Below are 18,096 nucleotides of genomic sequence, written 5' to 3'. Positions count from 1 at the left end.
TTCACCTTCTCTATTTTACCATGCTAGATATATCTGGTTTCCACTTTGACCTTCACATTATTCTCTTCTTTAAAAAAAAATTGTACGTATTTAAGATGCACAGCATGATTTAATATACATATACATAGTGAAATGATTACTACAGTAAAGCTAATTTACATATATTCTCACACAATTGCCTTTTTTTTTTTTTGGTGGTAAGTGCATCTGAAATCTATTCTCTTAGCGTATTTCCAGTGTTCAATACAGTATTAATTTAACTATAGTCATCATGCATGTAATTCTCTAGACATATTCATTCTGTGTACTGACTGTAACTTTGTACCTTTTGACCAACATCTCCCCATTTCCCACATATCCCCAGTCCCCAGTAACCATTCTACTCTCTGCTTCTATGAGTTCAACTTTTTTTTTTAGATTCCACATATAAGTGAGATCATACAGTACTTGTCTTTCTCTGTCAGGCTTATTTCACTTCAGTAATGCCCTACAGGTTCATCCATGTTGCAAATGGCAGGATTTCCCTTTTTCTCTTGGCTATACAGTATTCCCATGTATACATATACCACATCTTTTTTATCCATTCATCCATTGATGGGCACTTCAGTTGTTTCCATATCTTGCTATTATGAAAAATGCTGCAATGAACATGAGACTGCAGATAGCTCTTCTTTATACTGATTTCATTTCTTTTAGATAAATACCTTAAAGTGAGATTGGTAATTCTATTTTTGTTTTTTTGAGGAATCTTCCTACTGTTTTCCATAATGGCTGTACCAATTTACATTTCCAACAACAGTGTAGGAGGGTTCCCTTTTCTCCACATCCTCACTAACACTTGTTATCTTTTGTCTTTTTGATAATAGCCATTCTAACAGTTGTGAAGTAATATCTCATTGTTGTTTTGATTTGCATTTCCCTGGTGATTAGTGAGGTTGAGCATCTTTTCATATATCTGTTGGCCATTTGTGTATTTTCTTTGAGAAATGTCTACCCAGGTTTTTTTGGCCTGTTTTTTAAATTCTTAAACTCGATTCTTGCTATTGAGTTTTTGAGTTCCTTACATATTTTGGATATTAACCCCTTATCAGATGTATGGTTTGCAAATATTTACTCTCATTCATTCCATAGGTTGCTTCTTTACTTTGTTTCCTCTGCCGTGCAGAAGCTTTTTAGTTTGATGAAGTCCCATTTGTCTATTTTTGCTTTTGTTGCCTGTGCTTTGGGGTCATATCCAAAAAAATCATTGCCCAGGCCAATATCAAGAAGCTTTTCACCTCTGTTTTATTCTAATAGTTTTATGGTTTCAGGTCTTACATTTAAGTCTTTAATCCATTTTGCATTGATTTTTGTATATGAAGTGAGATAAGGGTCAAATTTCATTTTCTGCATGTGGAGAGCCAATTTTCCCAGCACCGTTTTTTGAAGAGACTGTCCTTTTCCCACTGTATGTTCTTGGCACCGTTGTGGAATATCAATTGATCATAAATGTGTGGATTTATTCCTGGATTCTATATTATTCTGTTCCATTGATGTATGTATCTATTTTTATACCAGTGCCATGCTGTTTTGATTACTTTAGCTTTACAGTATATTTTGAAATCAGGTAATGTGATGCCTCCAACTTTGTCTTTTTTGCTCATGATTACTTTGGCTATTTTAGTCTTTTGTGGTTCCATATGAATTTTGGGATTTTTTTCTCTTTCTGTGAAAAATGCATTGGCATTTTGATAAGGATTTCATTGAATCTGTAGATGGCTTTAGGTAGTATAATCAGATTAACAATATTAATTCTTCTAACCCATGGACACAGGATATCTTTCCATTTATTTGTATTTTCTTCAATCTCTTTCCTCAATGTTTTATAGTTTTCAGTGTACAGATTTAACCTGCTTGGTTAAATTTATTTTAAATATTTTATTTTATTTTATTTTATGCTACTGTAAATGGGATTGTTTTCTTAATTTCTTTTTCAGATAGTACATTGTTAGTGTGTAGAAATGCAAATAAATTTCACACATTGATCTTGTATCCTGCAGCTTTACTGAATTCATTTATTAGTTTCAACTGTTTTTTTTGTGGAATCTTTAGGGCTTTCTGTATATAAGATTATGTCATCTGCAAACAGAGACAGTTTCACTTCTTCCTTTCCAATTTGGATGCCTTTTATTTCTTGTTCTTGCCTAATTGCTCTGGCTAGGACATCCAGTACTATGCTGAATAGAAGTGGTGAGAGTGGACATCCTTGTCTTATTCCTGATCTCAGAGGAAAAGCTTCTAGGTTTCACAGTTGAGTATGATATTAGCAGTTATGGGTTTGCCATATATTGTGTTTATTTGTTGAGGTACATTCCTTCTATACTTAATTTGTTGAGAGATTTTCTCATGAAAGAGTGTTGAATTTTGTCAAATTTTTTTTTGGAATCTGTTGAGATGATCATATAGTTTTTATCTTTCATTTTGTTAATGTGTTGTATCACATTATTTATGTATGTTGAACCATTCTTGCATCCTATGGTTAAATCTCACTTGGTCGTGGTGTATGATTCTTTTAATGTGCTGTTGAATTAGTATTTTGTTGAGGAGTTTTGCATCTGTGTTCATCAGGGATATTAGTCTGTAGTTTTCTTTTCTTATAGTATCCTTATGTGGATTTGGTATGCAAATGATACTGCCCTTGTAAAATGAGTTTGGTAGTGTTCCCTCCTCTTCAATTTTTGAGAGAGTTTGAGAAGGATTTGCATTAATTCATCTTTAAATGTTTGGTAAAATTTACCAGTGATGCCATCAGGTCCTGGGCTTTTATTTGTTGGGAATGTTTTGATTACTGATTCAGTCTCTTAGTCATTATTGGTTTGTTCAGATTTTCTATTTCTTCATAATTCAGACTTGGTAGGTTGTATGTTTCTAGGAACTTATCCATTTGTTCTAGATTATCCAACTTGTTGGTATATAAATGTTCATGGTAGTCTCTTATGATCCTTTGTATTTCTTTGATGTCAGTTGTAATGACTCCTCCTTATTTATACAGGCATACTTCATTTTATTGCACTTCACAGATATTAGTTTTGTTTTGTTTTGTTTTTTTTACAAATTGAAGGTTAGTGGCAAACCTGCATCAAGCAAGTCTATTGTTCCCACTTTTTCAATAGCATCTGCTCACTTTGTGTCCCTGTGTCACATTATGGTAATTCCCACAGTATTTCAAGCTCTTTCACTAGTACTGTATTTGTTATGGTGCTCTGTGGTCAGTGATCTTTGATGTTACTGTTGTAATTGTTTTGGGGCGCCACAAAGCATGTTCATATAAAATGATGAACTTAATAAATGTAGTGTGAGTTCTGACTGCCCCACTGACTGGCTGTTCCCCAATCTCTCTCCCTCTCCTCAGACCTGTCTATTCCCTGAGACACAAGAATACTGAAGTCAGGCCAGTTAATGACCTTACAGTGGGCTCTAAGTGTTCTCGTGAAAGGCAGAGTCAATCGATGTGGCAAACTTCGTTGTCGTCTTACTTTAAGATATTGCCGCCGCCCACCCCCACTCCCCACCTTCAGCAACGAGCACCCTGATCAGTCAGCAGCCATCCACAGCGAGGCCAGACCCTCCCCCAGCAACAAGATTACAACTCGCTGAAGGCTCAGGTGATGGTTAGCATTTTTTAGCCATATAGTATTTTTTAATTAAGGTATATACATTGTTTTTTTAAGACATGATGCTATTGCACAGTTAATAGCCTAGAGTATAGTGTAAACATAACTTTTATATGCAAAATTTGTGTGACTCACTTTATTGCAATATTTGCTTTATTTCAGTGGTCTGGAACCAAATCTGCAGTATCTCTGAGGTATGCTTGTACTTTTATTTATTTGGATCTTCTCTCTTTTTTCTTAGGCTAGCCCAAAGTCTGTCCGTTTTGTTTATCTTTTCAAAAACTCTGTGTCTTATTTTCATTGATCTATTTTACTGCTTTTCTAGTCTCTATTTTATTTATTTCTTCTCTGATCATTCTTCCTTCCTTGTGCTAAATTTAGGTTTAGTTTGTTGTTCTTTTTCTAGTTCCTTGAGGTGTAAAATTAGGTTATTTATTTAAGATCTTTCTTCTTTTCTTAGTATAGGTGTCTATTGCTCTGAACTTCCACCTTAGAACTGCTTTTGCTGCATATCATCAGTTTTGGTAAGTTCTGTTTCCATTTTCGTTAGTCTCCAGATATTTTTTATTTCCTTTTGATTTCTGATTTCTTCTCTCACCCATTGCTTGTTCAGGTGTGTTTGTTTAATTCCACATACTTGTGAATTTTCCAATTTCCCTTCTGTTATTGATTTCTGGTTTCATACCATTGTGGTGATAAAAGATTCTTGATGTGATTTCCATCTTCTTAAATTTGTTAAGATTTGTTTTAGGGTCTAACATGTGATCTATCCTGGAGAATGTTCCATGTACACTTGAAAAGAATGCATATTCTGTTGCTATTGGATGGAATGTTCTATATATGTCTATTAGTTCTATTTTACCTATAGTGTTGTTTAAGTCTACTGTTTTCTTATTGATTTTGTGTCTGGATGATCTATCCATTGTTGGAAGTGGTGTATTGAAGTCCTCTGCTATCATTGTGTTGCTATCTATTTTTCCCCTCTGTTCTATTAATATTTGCTTGATATCTTTAGTTGCTCTGATACATTGCTCTTTCATTTAAATATATGTATTAAGCCTCTATTACATGCCAGGTATTATTTTAGGTTCTTGGGATGCATCAAAGAACAAAACAGAAAAATACAAATTTCTCTAGTGGAATTTATATACTAGTGGGGAGTGGGTTTGGCAGGGGATTTGGGAAAGAGAAAGACAATTAGTGCTGAACAAAATTAGCAAGTACATTGTGTAGCATATTAAGATGAGGAGAGGGGATGGCTGTGCAGATATCAGGGGGAATGAACATTCCAGACAGAGGTAGCAACATCCAATGTTGAGCTATTCCTGGCGTGTTTGAGAAATAGCAAGAAGGCCAGTGTAGTGGAGTGAGTAGGTGAAGAGGAGAGCAATAGGAGATGAGGCAGAGATGTAAGGCGTGGGGTGGGGGAAAATCATGTATGGCTTTACAGACCACTGTAAGCCTTCCACTTTTGTTCTAAGTGAGGAGAACCACTGAATAATTTCAAACTGAGAAGGACATGGTCTGATTTACATTTCCATAACCAATTCGAGTCTGATGAGCCCATCAAAGACAGTCTTCATTTCTGTTGCAGTATTTTTGCCTAGCATTTCCTTTTGGTTCTTTCTTACAGTTTCCATCTCCTTGCTTACATTATTCATTTCATCTTGCGTACTGTCCACTTTTTCCATTATAGCCCTTAATCGAAGTTATTTTAAATTCCTGGTCTGATAATTCCAACACCTCTGACATATCTGAGTCTGCTTCTGATGCTTGCTTTGACCCTTTAGACTGTGTTTTTTGCCTTTTAGCAGGTTTTGTAATTTTGGGTTGAAAACCAGACGTGATCCTGCTAGGAGTTAGGCCATGTTTATTGTTTGTTGTACCTGCAGAGTCAGAGGCTAAAATTTCCCCTAATGTCCTTGGTTTTGTCTTCTCTGTTTCCCTTGGGTATCACTAGAGAGATCTTAAACAGAGTCTGGATCTTGGAGTACTTTTAGCTGTAATCCCCTATTATGATAAAGAAGCCCTATTGATATGGTGGAAAGACATGCATGAGAGAAAGCATCTGTAGTCCCATGACTCTCAGGCTTTTAGTGAGTCTGAATTGGTTATTTCCCTCCCCCCAGGTCAATTAGGTTCTGGTAAAATAGTTTCCTTTGAGGGCAGGCCTTGTTAAGAAAGGTGAGGGAAGAGAAAGAAAATAGATGAGAGGAAGAGCCATGCCAGGGGAGGACTTGTGCACAGGTTGAGGAGAATGCCACCTATTCCTTGCCCATCTGAGTCTGAAGAATGAAATTGTCCATCTCACTAGGAGACAACTCTACTTTTCAAGTTGCTCTAGCCAAAAATCAGAGAGGGTTCATGACTGCTTTCTTTCTCTCAACCCACATCCAACCCACTAGGAAATCCAGACTGTTCCATATTTGAAATGTTTCCAGAATTCAACTGCCTCTCACCAGCTCTGCTACTGATGCCACAGAGCAGGTCTCCATCCTCATTTACCTACATTATTGCCATGGGCTGCTGACAGCTTCCTCCTCTTTCTCCCTTCTAAATAGTACTCTTGTACTCCAGACCCTCCCCTCGTAGGCCACAAGGTCCTGTGCAATATAGCCCAGCACCATCTTTCTCACTTACCTCCTTTCACTCTCCTCTTCACTGTGTCTTCTCCAGCCAATCCGCATGTTTTCTTTCTTTCTTTCTTTCTTTGCTGCATATGTCTCTACCTCAGAGCTTTTTCACTTACCGGTCCGTCTTCCTAGAATGTGGTTCACCTATACACATTCGTGACCAGTTTTTTTCACTTTTTTCACTTCTCTGCTCAAATGTGACCTTACTGAAGAGGACTTATTGACCGTACTGTAAAAAAAATCAGTCTCCCATCTTTCTCTTTCTCTTACTACTTGGCTTTATTTTTCTTAGCATTTAGCACTACTTGGCATAATATATGTATGTTTATTGTTGGCCTTCTCTTACTAGAATGTATGTTTGATAAAAAATAGTCTGTTTACAGCTGTATCAGAGATACAGTAGCCTTTTTGTTGAGTGACTAAATGAATGCGTGAATACCTATACTTCTTTTCAGAGGCTTTGGTAATCCAACCGCTGGTACTACGTATTCTTAAATTGTGAAACAGTCTTAGTCTGGGTTCTCTCCAAAGCAGAGTCTCAGATAAAGACTGTGTATAGACAGCTTACTGGGAACGCGATCTTGGGAGCAGGAGTGAGGGGTGCGGACACTAAGCAGTGAAGGAGGGAAAGCTGTTATAAGGATAACTTATCCACAGCTACCAGCATCTGATGGTACCGTCCCACAGGACCTTCTGAGTAAGATCCATCCCCAACTGGTTTGGCACAGTCTCTGAGGCATTAACTCCCCTGAACTTCTGGGTCATTTGCATATGTGTGCCAAGTGAGTAAGCACTAGATTTTCACATGATGATATCAGGGAAGCCCTGAGGTAAGAAGCCAGAAGTACATGTCACAGGCCAAGGTGAGGTGCTGGTAAGTTACTCGTGCACAAACTTGGTCATAGCCCAGAACTAGTTGCTGGAGCAATGACTGGAATAAGAGGTAAGGCCAGGAGGATTTGAAGTGATACGTAAGAGGTGTTCAATATAGTCCATTCCCTCAGATTCACCATGTTCTACAGTAAGTCCCTTCACATTGGTGAGCAGTTACAATATCAGCAGAGACTTAATTAAAACAAGTAAAATGACTACAGTCTCTGCTCCTTCACCCACATTCTAGATTTCCTTTACTTTTAACCAACAGTTTGACTGGTCTAAATTGCTTGTCTGTTAGATTGACCCAGAACTTCATCCCTGAGGGTATGAGGCTTTAGCTGCCTTGGTCTTATTGGGCTGTGATCACTAAAATGCCCATGCACCATTATCGCCAGATATGGGTCCTAAAGCAGCATCTTTGTTGCTTTCTATCCCATCTTAAAATCAATGCCACATATTTTAGGTTTTGTCCCAGCAGCCCCCTACTTATAGATACCATTCTTTATGACATCCAGCTTTTACAGCATTTTAACAACTACAGAGCTCCAGTGGCATACAGCAACCAGCATGTATTTTTTCTCACATATCTTTGGATCCAGTTAGGATAGTTCTGCTTCGTGTGTCTCATTCTAGGACCCGAGTTGAAAAGGAAACAGGTAAATGGGTATGTTTTTTCTCATGGGGATGGCTGAAGCACAAGAGGGAATATTTCAAGCTTCTGCTGGTGTTATGATCACCAATATCCCACTGGCCAAACCAAGTCACATGGCCAAGTTGAAAATCAAAGTGCGGAAAAGATAATCTACCCGCGATGAGTACCAGCATGGATGTGGATATACAAAACTACTAAAGAGGAGTGAAGAATTGAAACCAATAGCTCAATCTACCACAGGGAGTGAAATAGGAAGTGAGAGAAGGCTAATGTAATAACCTATTCCTAAGTTGGCCATTGCTGTAAGCAGTCGGTATGAAATTCTACAGGACCTCCTGAGAAGTACTGTAAAAGATGCCTTAGAACCATTTGCTCAAGTGAAAGAAAGGGAAAGGGTCTCTCCATAGTTCCTTCTGGGTTGCACATGTATGAGTGCTGAGCTGGCCTCTGGGGGTGCCCCCTCCCCTGGTATCACAGAAGCCCTTGAGCAGGAAGTAAGAGGCCAGCAGTTTAGTCCTACAACAACACATTGTCAGTTTTCAACTGTGAAAAGGGGACGACTGTGTGGAATGAGTCAAGTCAAGGAGACTTGAAATGCACAAAGGGTTACTGGTAAAGCCCCTATCTCACCTCCCACACCACTGTCACCTCTAATTCTGGTGTTCAGCTTTCCGGCCCCCAGGCCCAATACACCAGTGAATATCTATTTCTGGGTCTCATTTCAGCAGAACCTTGTTCTTAATGATGCTTTAATCTAATATATTAAATGTTGGTTGATTGAGGCTTTGGGTATTACCATGCAGATATTTTTGTTCTAAGAAAGGGTATGCTGCGATGTGTGCTTCTGGCAAAGATGGAATAACGGGGATTGAATTTATAATGCTGCCTGAAAGAACTAAAAAAAAGACAAAATATCTCAGACAACAGTTTACAAAACATTGGCTATCAAGCAGTGAAGGACAGTGATCCCTTTGAGAGAAGTCTTGTAATTGCCCCAGCTCACTGCCTGGAGAGAGTTTACAGGACACAGCACAGGCATGGAGAATGCAGGTAAAGCCTGGCAGTCTCCTTGATTTGAGGAGACAGAGCTAGAAGTCCAGGGAGGCCAAAGCAGGTAGAGTTTGCAGGGAATAGCAGTCGGGAGGAGAACACTGTACAGAAAGAGATAGCTTCAGAGAACGGTTGAAGGTCCAACTTGAGTCTTCAGCTGAGTATTACTCAGTGCATGCCAGGGAAAGAACCATGTGGAAGGCATAAAAGGAAAAATCTCTGGTTTTCACCCAGGGCAGGGCATATAGTTCCTGTTATCACTAGCCAAAGCAGAAAATCTCATAATTCATGAGGCTTCAAGTTTGAGTATTTAGAAGGGTCTTGTCGTAGTAGGGGAACAAATATTGTTCTGTACTAAACACTGATCTATCTGGTCCTTAAAAGCAAGACCTGAAAGGATCAAACTGTTTCCAAGTATCTTAACTGTGTTCCAGAACAAAGCTCAAGAATCTTTATGGAAAAAAAAATTTTCTAACACCTAAAACTGTGAAAGTCACAATTCATAATATCCAATAAAAATCACCAGACAAGCAAAGCAGCAAGAACAGACAGCCCATAATGAAAAGAAAAATCAATCAAAACTGACTCAGACATGACACAGATGATAGACTTAATAGACATGAACATAGAAGTCCTATATTCCCTATGTTCAAAAGTCATCAAGGCATGGAAGATATTAAAAAAGACCAAAATTGAACTTCTAAATGAAAAATAGAATGTGTGAGATGAAAAATATACTGGATGAGATTAATGGAAGATAAATATTGCAGAAGAAAAGATTAGTGAACTTGAACAAATAGCAATAGAGACTATTGAAAATGAAATGGAGAGAAAAGAGAATTAAAAAAAACCCTGAGCTGTGAAACAGCTTCAAGCATCTGGCCCTTGGAGTGGGCGGGCACTGCTTCCCCGGTGCCCAGTGCAGGGGTTCCTCCTGCAGCAGGCTCCTGAAGCAGGGCGGTCTTCTCTCATTCCTGGCTCCCGCAGTACACAGTGGTCAGCAGCACTCTGTGGCCAGCAGATTCCCCCTCAGCAGTTTTATAGTAGCATACCCTTCGGGAGACGTGTCTCCATGAACGGTTTTCCCTGGAGGGTAGATCTCTCTCAACTTTTACTAATGTGTACCATCGTGACTAGTCTGTCATTGATGAGCTACACCACGCCTTCTCCACCAGCGTCTGGATTTCAGCCACAAAGCAGGGGTGAATCTTCCTTGGGTGCTCTATTTCAGCGCTAAGGATTGTTGGTTGCTCCTAATGCCTGCTATCCCTATCTAGACTTCCTTTACTTCTTATCTGCCAGTACCTCATTACTCCATTCCCCTGTTTTAGGTAATTATTCCTAATTTAATTACTTAATTAATTAATTTATTTATTTTTGGCTGCATTGGGTCTTCAGTGCTGCGCGCAGGCTTTCTCTAGTTGCAGCGAGCGGGGGCTACTCTTCCTTGCGGTGCACAAGCTTCTCATTGTGGTGGCTTCTCTTGTTGTAGAGCACGGGCTCTAGGCACGCGGGCTTCAGTAGTTGCGGCACGCGGGCTCAGTAGTCGTGGCTCGTGGGCTCTAGAGCACAGGCTCAGTAGTTGTGGTGCACGGGCTTAGTTGCTCCGCGGCATGTGGGATCTTCCCGGACCAGGGCTCGAACCCATGTCCCCTGCATTGGCAGGCGGATTCTGAACCACTGCACCACCAGGGAAGCCCTAATTATGCTTTATATTAAACTTCCCTGTTTAAATATGTGTCCTCATTCGACCTTGAATATTACACTTTCCAACTCATTCTGTTAGACCATCATTGCCCTGACACTAAAAGCCAAATAAAGATATTATTAAAAAAAGAAAACTAAAAAATAATATCCCTTATGAACATAGAAACAAAAATTCTAAATAAAACGTTAAGAAATTAAATAAAAAGTGTGACACATTATGACTAGTAGGGTTTCTCCTAGGAATGCAAGGGTGGTTCAACATTTAAAAAAAATCAATGTAATTCAATGTATTATCAAAGTAAAAATGAAAAATCATGTCATAATCTCAATAAATGTAGAAAAGAAAATTGACTAAATCCACCATCTACTCCTGATAAATAGTTTCAGCAAACTAGAAATAGAAACAAAATTCCTCTATGCTAAAACCATAGAGGCATTTATGACAAATCTGATAAAGGGCATCTATAAAAAATCTACAGCTAATATCATACTTAATTGTGAAGACCGAATAATTTCCCCCCTGAGATCCCTAACAAGACAAGGATGTCCACCCTCAACAGTGCTACTCAACATTGTACCAGAAACTGTGGCCAATGTACTCAGGCTGAAAAAAGAAATAAAAGGCATCTACATGGGAAAGAAAGAAGTAAAACTATCTTTACATTCAGATGATATGATAGTCTATGTGGGAAATATGATGGAGTGTACAAAAAAGCTACTGGAGCTAATAATTGAGTTTGGCAAATTTGCAGGATACAAGATTAACATAAAAATTAATTATATTTCTGTGTACTAGCAAAGAACAGAAATCAAGAAAGTGAAATTAAAAATGCCACTTACAATAACATCAATATATGAAGTACTCAGGGATAAATCTGACAAAAGATATGAAAGACTTATTCCCTAAAAACTACAAAATACTGCTTAGTGAAATTAAAGAAGATCCACAAAAATGGGAAGATAGACCATGTTCATGAGTTGGAAGACTCAATATTGTTAAGATGTCAATCTACCCAGATTGATCTATCGATTAAGTGAAATGCCCATCAAAATCCCAGCAGGCTTCTTTGTGGAAATTGACAAACTGATTTAAAATTCACATAGAAGTGCAAAGGCTCTAAAATAACCAGAACAACGTTAAAAACATCATTATAAAAATGTAAATTGCTTTTTCTTCAAGAATGATTTCAAAAGGGCACAAGGAAACTTTTTAGAGTTCTAGATATGTTCATTATCTTTAATTGTAGTGATGGTTTCGCATATGTACATATATATCAAAACTGATCAATTTATATGCTTAAATATTCTTTTGTACTTGAATTAAACCTTAATAAATCTACTTTTAATGAGGAAGATGTACAGTAAGAAGTCTTTACTAAGAAATGTTTATGAGGCAGAGCAATTTCTAAAGACAGAACTTAAACGCTGGGACGTATGTGTGGAGATATAGACAGCTATTTCAGTCTCTTTGAATTATGCCCTTTTATGGCAAACATCAATGTGGCTGGACCTTTACTACTACCATTAATCTCTAGCTTTTTTCCTTCCCATCTCCTCAGTTGCACTCGTGAAAGAAAAAAATGCTTCTGGACAGGCTTATGATGTGTGAAAGATGTGAATAATTGCCTTCTTGATGGGGACAGCGGTACTTCTTCTGTCTTTGTTCTTGAAGACCCACTGTGTGCACACTTCAGTTATTTTGGGCACAAAGCACTTTAGAGATTGACTCCAGGAGGAGAAAGCATGAATGAATGGGTCATAAATAGGCTTCATCAGAGGCCTCAAATTAACTTATTTTCTTTTTCTTCCTCTGTCTCTTCATCCCTCCACCCCTTGGTCCCTCCCTTCCTCTCTTCATTTCTTTTATCCTTTTTCCTTCATTTCTTTTTTCTATTACTATGGCTTTATCATCTTTTCCTGTCTAAACACTGAGAAATTGTTGACATATTGGGGAATGAGGTGGTCCAAAGTTGGATAACTGTCTGTTTATTAATTATTTTATATAAAAATATACCTTGTTCATGGATGGATCTTCTCATCCATAGCAAATTCAGTAATGCAGGTGCTTTTAGGTTGATAAACTAAAGATAAGTACTCAAACAATGTGACGGGAAGATGTTATCTCTGCATAAAACAACAAAGAACAAGTATAGTGATTATTTGAGGTTTCAAGGTTCAGATTTTTACTCTTCACACTTGGTTTGAAAGAAAAACTAACCCCAACTACAACCTTTTCTAAGTATTTTCTTTTGCTTAGATTAAGAAGAGAAAATAACTTTACTAAGAACTAATCAGAAAGGGAATACTGAATATAGCCTGAACCAATTCTAGGAGATCTGAACTTGAAATTAACTTAAAATTCCATTACAGTATTAATATTTAGTATCTATGTAGCACACTATTGCCCAGAGCTTCCTAATCATCTGAGTTATGCCCTTTCACCACTTTTAAAATTCCATTTATTCGTTGTCAAGTTCCAAGAATCTTGTTTAGTGGCTGATGTTTAATTTTACTGACAGTACTCTGATACTGCAGAGAAAAAAAATCTTAGCCTCTTGAGCTATTTCTCAATAGGAGCATGGACTCTACTTGTATAGTTTAAGAAGCTATATTTTTACGTCCATGCCACAGCTGTTCTAAGGCTTAAGATAAGAATTTAGCAACATGCTGACTCACCAGAGAGATTTTACAGTAGACAGCGACTTGTAAAGACTGGGTGCCCTGGTAAAATTAACCAGTAAACCGATGCTTAGCATTCTTGGTGCTCCTGCCATGAGGCCCATTCTCTATTAAGGACAGAGAGAGTTGCAAATTATTTGAGGCCTTGAGTGGGTCTGTGCTGATGAAAGGCACCATCACTAACATTATTCATGAACAAATATGAAAGGCCATCTGTCTCTCTGAAGGCTCATTTGGTGCACTTTTAATGAATGACGGATGAAGCGCAGAGGCTCTGTTGTGAAGGGGCTGTGCCCTGAGAGAGGTTGGATGACTGCTGCCCTTCTGACGCTTCTCCAAACATTCTCCCAGTCTTTCCCCATCATGGATTTTTCCCCCTGATGGTCTTCAGATTCTCACATTTCCTTTTTTTCTAGGCATTTAGGAAATTTGATTTCTCTCATGCCTCTGTCTGCTAAGTCTTTTATTTCCACACCTTTTTTCCCCCCGCCCTTAGTTGCTTGAAGTAAATGACAGCTTCCTAGGGTTAAATAAATCCAAGTCGCTGTTGCTTAGGCCAAGGTTTTGTTCACGTCCCCTTTTAGGTAGCCTGCCTTGGTGTAATCTTTTAACTAGTTTAGCTGATTACTCTCCCGTCCCGTGCATTCCTGCTTTCCTTCATTCTTTTCTTTTCCTCCCTAACACGTCTGCTCTGTTCTCCTGAAGGTTACCTTACTCAGCCACATCTCCTTCTTTCCTCTCCATTTCCAACTAATCTTGGTTTGCTTTCCTCCTCCAGTTTATTCTCTGTTTACTTCCTGAGGAATAGAAATGGGCAAGATAGAGTCTTACCTGGGATAGTCAAGAATTCTGCAAGGTCAAGTTTTTGTTGAGGGAGGAGATTCTAAAGACAGAGGAACTTACTTGGAGATGGGAGCATAGTGGCTGATGGGTCAAAAGTGTGAGCTGGAACTGCACACGTGGGTGACGAGGGGGAAAGGCAAAGTCAAGGGAGGGTGTCAAAGGGTATCGAACTGTTGAGTTTGAAAGAAAGGAATTGGGAATAGGATGCACATTCAACATAAACGAATTTTAAGAAAAAACCTGGTTCACATCAGGCTACAAGGGAAGTTAGGATTGGAAGCTAAGGTAGTCTCATGGATAAAATGCAGACATGGAGGTCTGGCTTTTAGTCACTTTGGGTTCTCAGGAGGGCTACTGAGTTCAGGAGCGCAGCTAACTGTTGAATGAGAATGAGTCACCTGCCCCTGGAGGGCAGGATCTGCAATCTCATTAGGGGTCTGTGAACCCAATGCGCCCAGGTCTCAAACCCTCACATACATGGTGGGAGGCCAGTACAGTGAGACCAAAGTAAACAGAGCTCCACTGTGGGCATTTGGCAGTCTTTACCATCAAGGAATCAAATCCAAAGGCTGTGAAACCAACTGAGGGAAGTCAAACTTAGCAGGAGAAAGGAATCATGGAAATATTGAGATTACATGTTTCCAGAAGTGATTTAGAACTCAGTTTTTTTTTGTCTTTATCACTGTGTGTATTCTTTTGTTCTTTATAGGAAAAAGAGCCAACTGTTTGCACACATAGCTTTCCTTGCTCAATATATTACTGTAAATATATACACACATATGTGTGCATTCTTGTAAGTACACTCATTTTTGTGTGGGCAGGCGGAGGCATCATATGTGCAGGGCTGTGCATATCATAGTAAAGAACAGCTGCTTTTCAGAGCTTCTTTTTTTGTTCAGTCATGCTGGTGACAGATTTCTATGATCCTCCTTAGAGAAACATTTGGCCCTGCCTCCCTGCCCTGCTGGAGTCCCTAAACTGCGATAGCTTTTCTTTTTGCCCGTCCAGGTTTACCTTCTCATACCTCGGTGTTTCTAGGTCCTCATCTTCTTGTGCAAAAGTCAAAGCAAGCACATGGCAGAGCAGGGCAAGACTGTCCTAAACAAAACGATGCTACAACATGGAATAAGTTTGTTTTCTGTGTTGCTCTCCTCCCTCCACACACCTCACTCAGTCTTCATGCTTCTCACCGATATTCTCATTCTTTCTCTTCTTCCCTCTCTCTTCATTCTCCCCCGCCCCCAACGCACACCACTTTCCTAGTTCAGTGCTTTCTGGCTTTTGATTTCTGCTAGGTAGTCCTAGGTAGCTCTGGAGGGTAGGTATTCATCACCTCTGCATAGTGAGAATAGATATTAACAGGTTAAACATTTCCCTTTCCAGGTAATGTCTTTGCTTAACTATAGATGCAATGTTTTAACCAAAGACTGGTTCAAAGATGGACCTTTTGAAGAATCTGACACTGTAATGTGTTGGGGCTGGAGAGAACAGACATTTGAGGCAGACCGCCTTTCCATGGCTTCTGATACCACACCATAAAGGCTCAGTGGTCCATGATTGAAATCAACCCAGCAGATACTTGCCTGATCAAGTGGGAGATTATGCTGCTTTTGAATTATACAGGACCTCCTGCCCTCATCAGATGAATCAACACTGATGCTCAGAAACCTGTCAGGGTGTCTCCTTGCAGGATAAATCGATAAAGGAAGATCACAGAATTAAGCCATGTGCACCAAAGAGTTCAGCTTTCTTTCATGGGAAAGCCGTTCTAGGTTTGTGATCATAATGGGGTATTAATTTGCTTTATGGTGTACGCTGGGATACTTTTCTTTCTCCTGCCAGAGCAGGCGTCTGTCTTTACCAGTAAATCTTGCAAAGTTTGCCACTTTTGAGGAGTCATCTGGTTCAAAGCAGAACTGTTCTTATAACCTCAGGAAAAATTTTCAAAATCCTCTGCTCTCTCTTAAATATCCTTAGAACAAGACATGTTAAAATCTTATTTAGTATTCCATGCCACACATTCTTGCAGTAAAAGTGTCCCGCCTAAGAGGTAACTCAAATCTTTTTGGGCCACAATTTCAGCCATTTTCTGAGCATGGCTAAAGTGAGCGTCCAGAACTTAAGATTTTTTCTACAGCTTGAGGGAGACCAATATGTCTGCAGAGACCTGAGCAGAATGCGAAGTGTCCTTAAAACCTTTCTGGTCCTACCATCTATCCATTTGGATGACTTTTCCTTGTGGTCCTTCGGGATTCTGGGTCTCCCCATCAGTGACTTCTGAAGAGGAGACAGACAGCAGTAAAGTTGCTCAGTAATCCTTTTGGCTTTTCTGGCCATTGTAGAATTGAGGATAGCTTTTTAGGAAAAGAAGACAGTGAAGGTAATCCTCAGGGGCCCTGGGTGGATCCGCTGTGTCATGGGGAAGGACTGGGCATGCTCCTCCACTGCAGAAGGAGAGCGCTGTGCCGGGGGACAGACGAGGTTGGCTCAGCTCGGCCACTATCCGTGGGTCCCCAGCCTCGGCCTGGCCTCAGTGTTAACCTCAGCGCTGCTTTTCTTGCGACTGTTTCCTCCACCCCATTCCCCACTTGGCCCTGTGCTGGGACAGCCTAATTCAGGGGTTGTGTGGAGGAGGCGGCCTGCCACTGAGAGCCCGGGCTACGACCGTAGAAGAGCTGATTAGCTTTTAAGAGCAGACCTCCAGCAGACAGGCAGGGGTCTAAAGAGTAAATAGACGTGCTGGCCCTGGAATCTTTTTTTAAAGGCCCCAGAAGAGTTTGTTCACTGGCGTTTGAATTTCTATAGAAAAGCTCTGTGAAACTCTAAATTAAACCAAGCTGACCCCTTTCACAGCCCGAGTTATTTACAGTTCACAGGTCTTCGGAGAGTTCTAGTTTGCATGGCAGTTGAAAATAGGTCCCTGGTTGGCAAAGGTAGCCTACTGTGGGGCTATTTGCATCACACTACCTTGCTTTCCTTTGGTGTGGGTGAGAGTTCGGCAATGGAAGCCAAAAGATGTGGTCTAGCTGTAAACAGGCCTTTGTTTTTCAGCAAAGGAAAGGCGCCGCCATTAGGAATATCCACAAAAAAGAGCCAGTGACTAGAGAGCAAGTAACCGAGTTCTCTCTATAATTAAATGCATTCCTCAGAATAACAACCAAGGAGTAGGAAGGAACCCAAGTAACACCCCCTCCCGCTCCGTAACTGATTTCCTTTGCAGTTTAACAATCAGATCAGTCAAGAAGACTGGCCCTGATTGCAGTGCCTAGTTTCCCCTTTTGCTCCTTACTGGAAGAGTAATTAAGTTAGAGAGCTCTCAGTGCCTGAGATCTGGTTTGTGTCAAACTCAAATCAACCACTAGTTCAGGTTTGTTGATCGGTGCCTTGAACTTACCTCGGGCCCTGCCTTGGAACCACAGTGGGGTTTAGTACCAGGGCAAGTGTTGGATGGGGAGGTCCTGAAACCCCTCCCAAACCTCATTTCCTGTGATTGAGAATGTGCCTCTCTTTCTCAAGATTGGTAAACTTGCTTTGGCCCATATTTAGGAGAAACTTTTTGCGATTTACCAAATAAAGGAGAATAGCTTGCCAAGAGTAAGTCTGAATTTAGTCACAATTTCTGAAAGCTGGATTTCATCGTCAAAGTGTAACAAGAAAAGTTGTAGTCTAGAATCAGGCAGAAGGTGAGAGTAGAAGGCCTGACTGAAGAAAAAAAAAAGAGGTCATCTTACACTTCACTCCTTTTCTCTTTTATCTGCAATTCAGTTAAAACACGTCATACTCCCTTTTCTATGTAGGAAAGCATACGAGGTATGGATATTGGTAATGATGGTGGTGACTGCGAGTGTGGGGAATGATTAGAGTGGGAAGGACGGCCAGCAAGTACGATGATTGCAGAAGAGAGAGGAGCCATCAGTCAGGTCTTTAAATTGTTTATACTGTACTTGGAAAATAGGACAAACACATGAAAAAGACATGAAACCATATTCATGCAGAAGAATGT

The 18,096-nt window shown here is 39.8% G+C and overlaps 1 long non-coding RNA gene across 1 annotated transcript in view; it reads left to right on the top strand.

Annotated features, from left to right (window-relative positions):
* The first annotated feature begins 11,799 nt into the window (after positions 1-11,799).
* Positions 11,800-18,096, top strand: part of LOC309657862 — a 28,190-nt gene continuing 21,893 nt past the window's right edge. The window contains exon 1 of the long non-coding RNA XR_014261929.1: positions 11,800-18,013. This is a non-coding gene — a long non-coding RNA (uncharacterized lncRNA). The remainder of the gene's footprint in view (positions 18,014-18,096) is intronic.

Source organism: Balaenoptera physalus, assembly GCF_965194825.1.
Source record: "Balaenoptera physalus genome assembly, chromosome: 3".
NCBI lineage: Eukaryota > Metazoa > Chordata > Mammalia > Artiodactyla > Balaenopteridae > Balaenoptera > Balaenoptera physalus.
The sequence above is the reverse complement of the archived record's forward strand: the minus strand, read 5'-3'. Positions and strand labels throughout refer to the sequence as shown.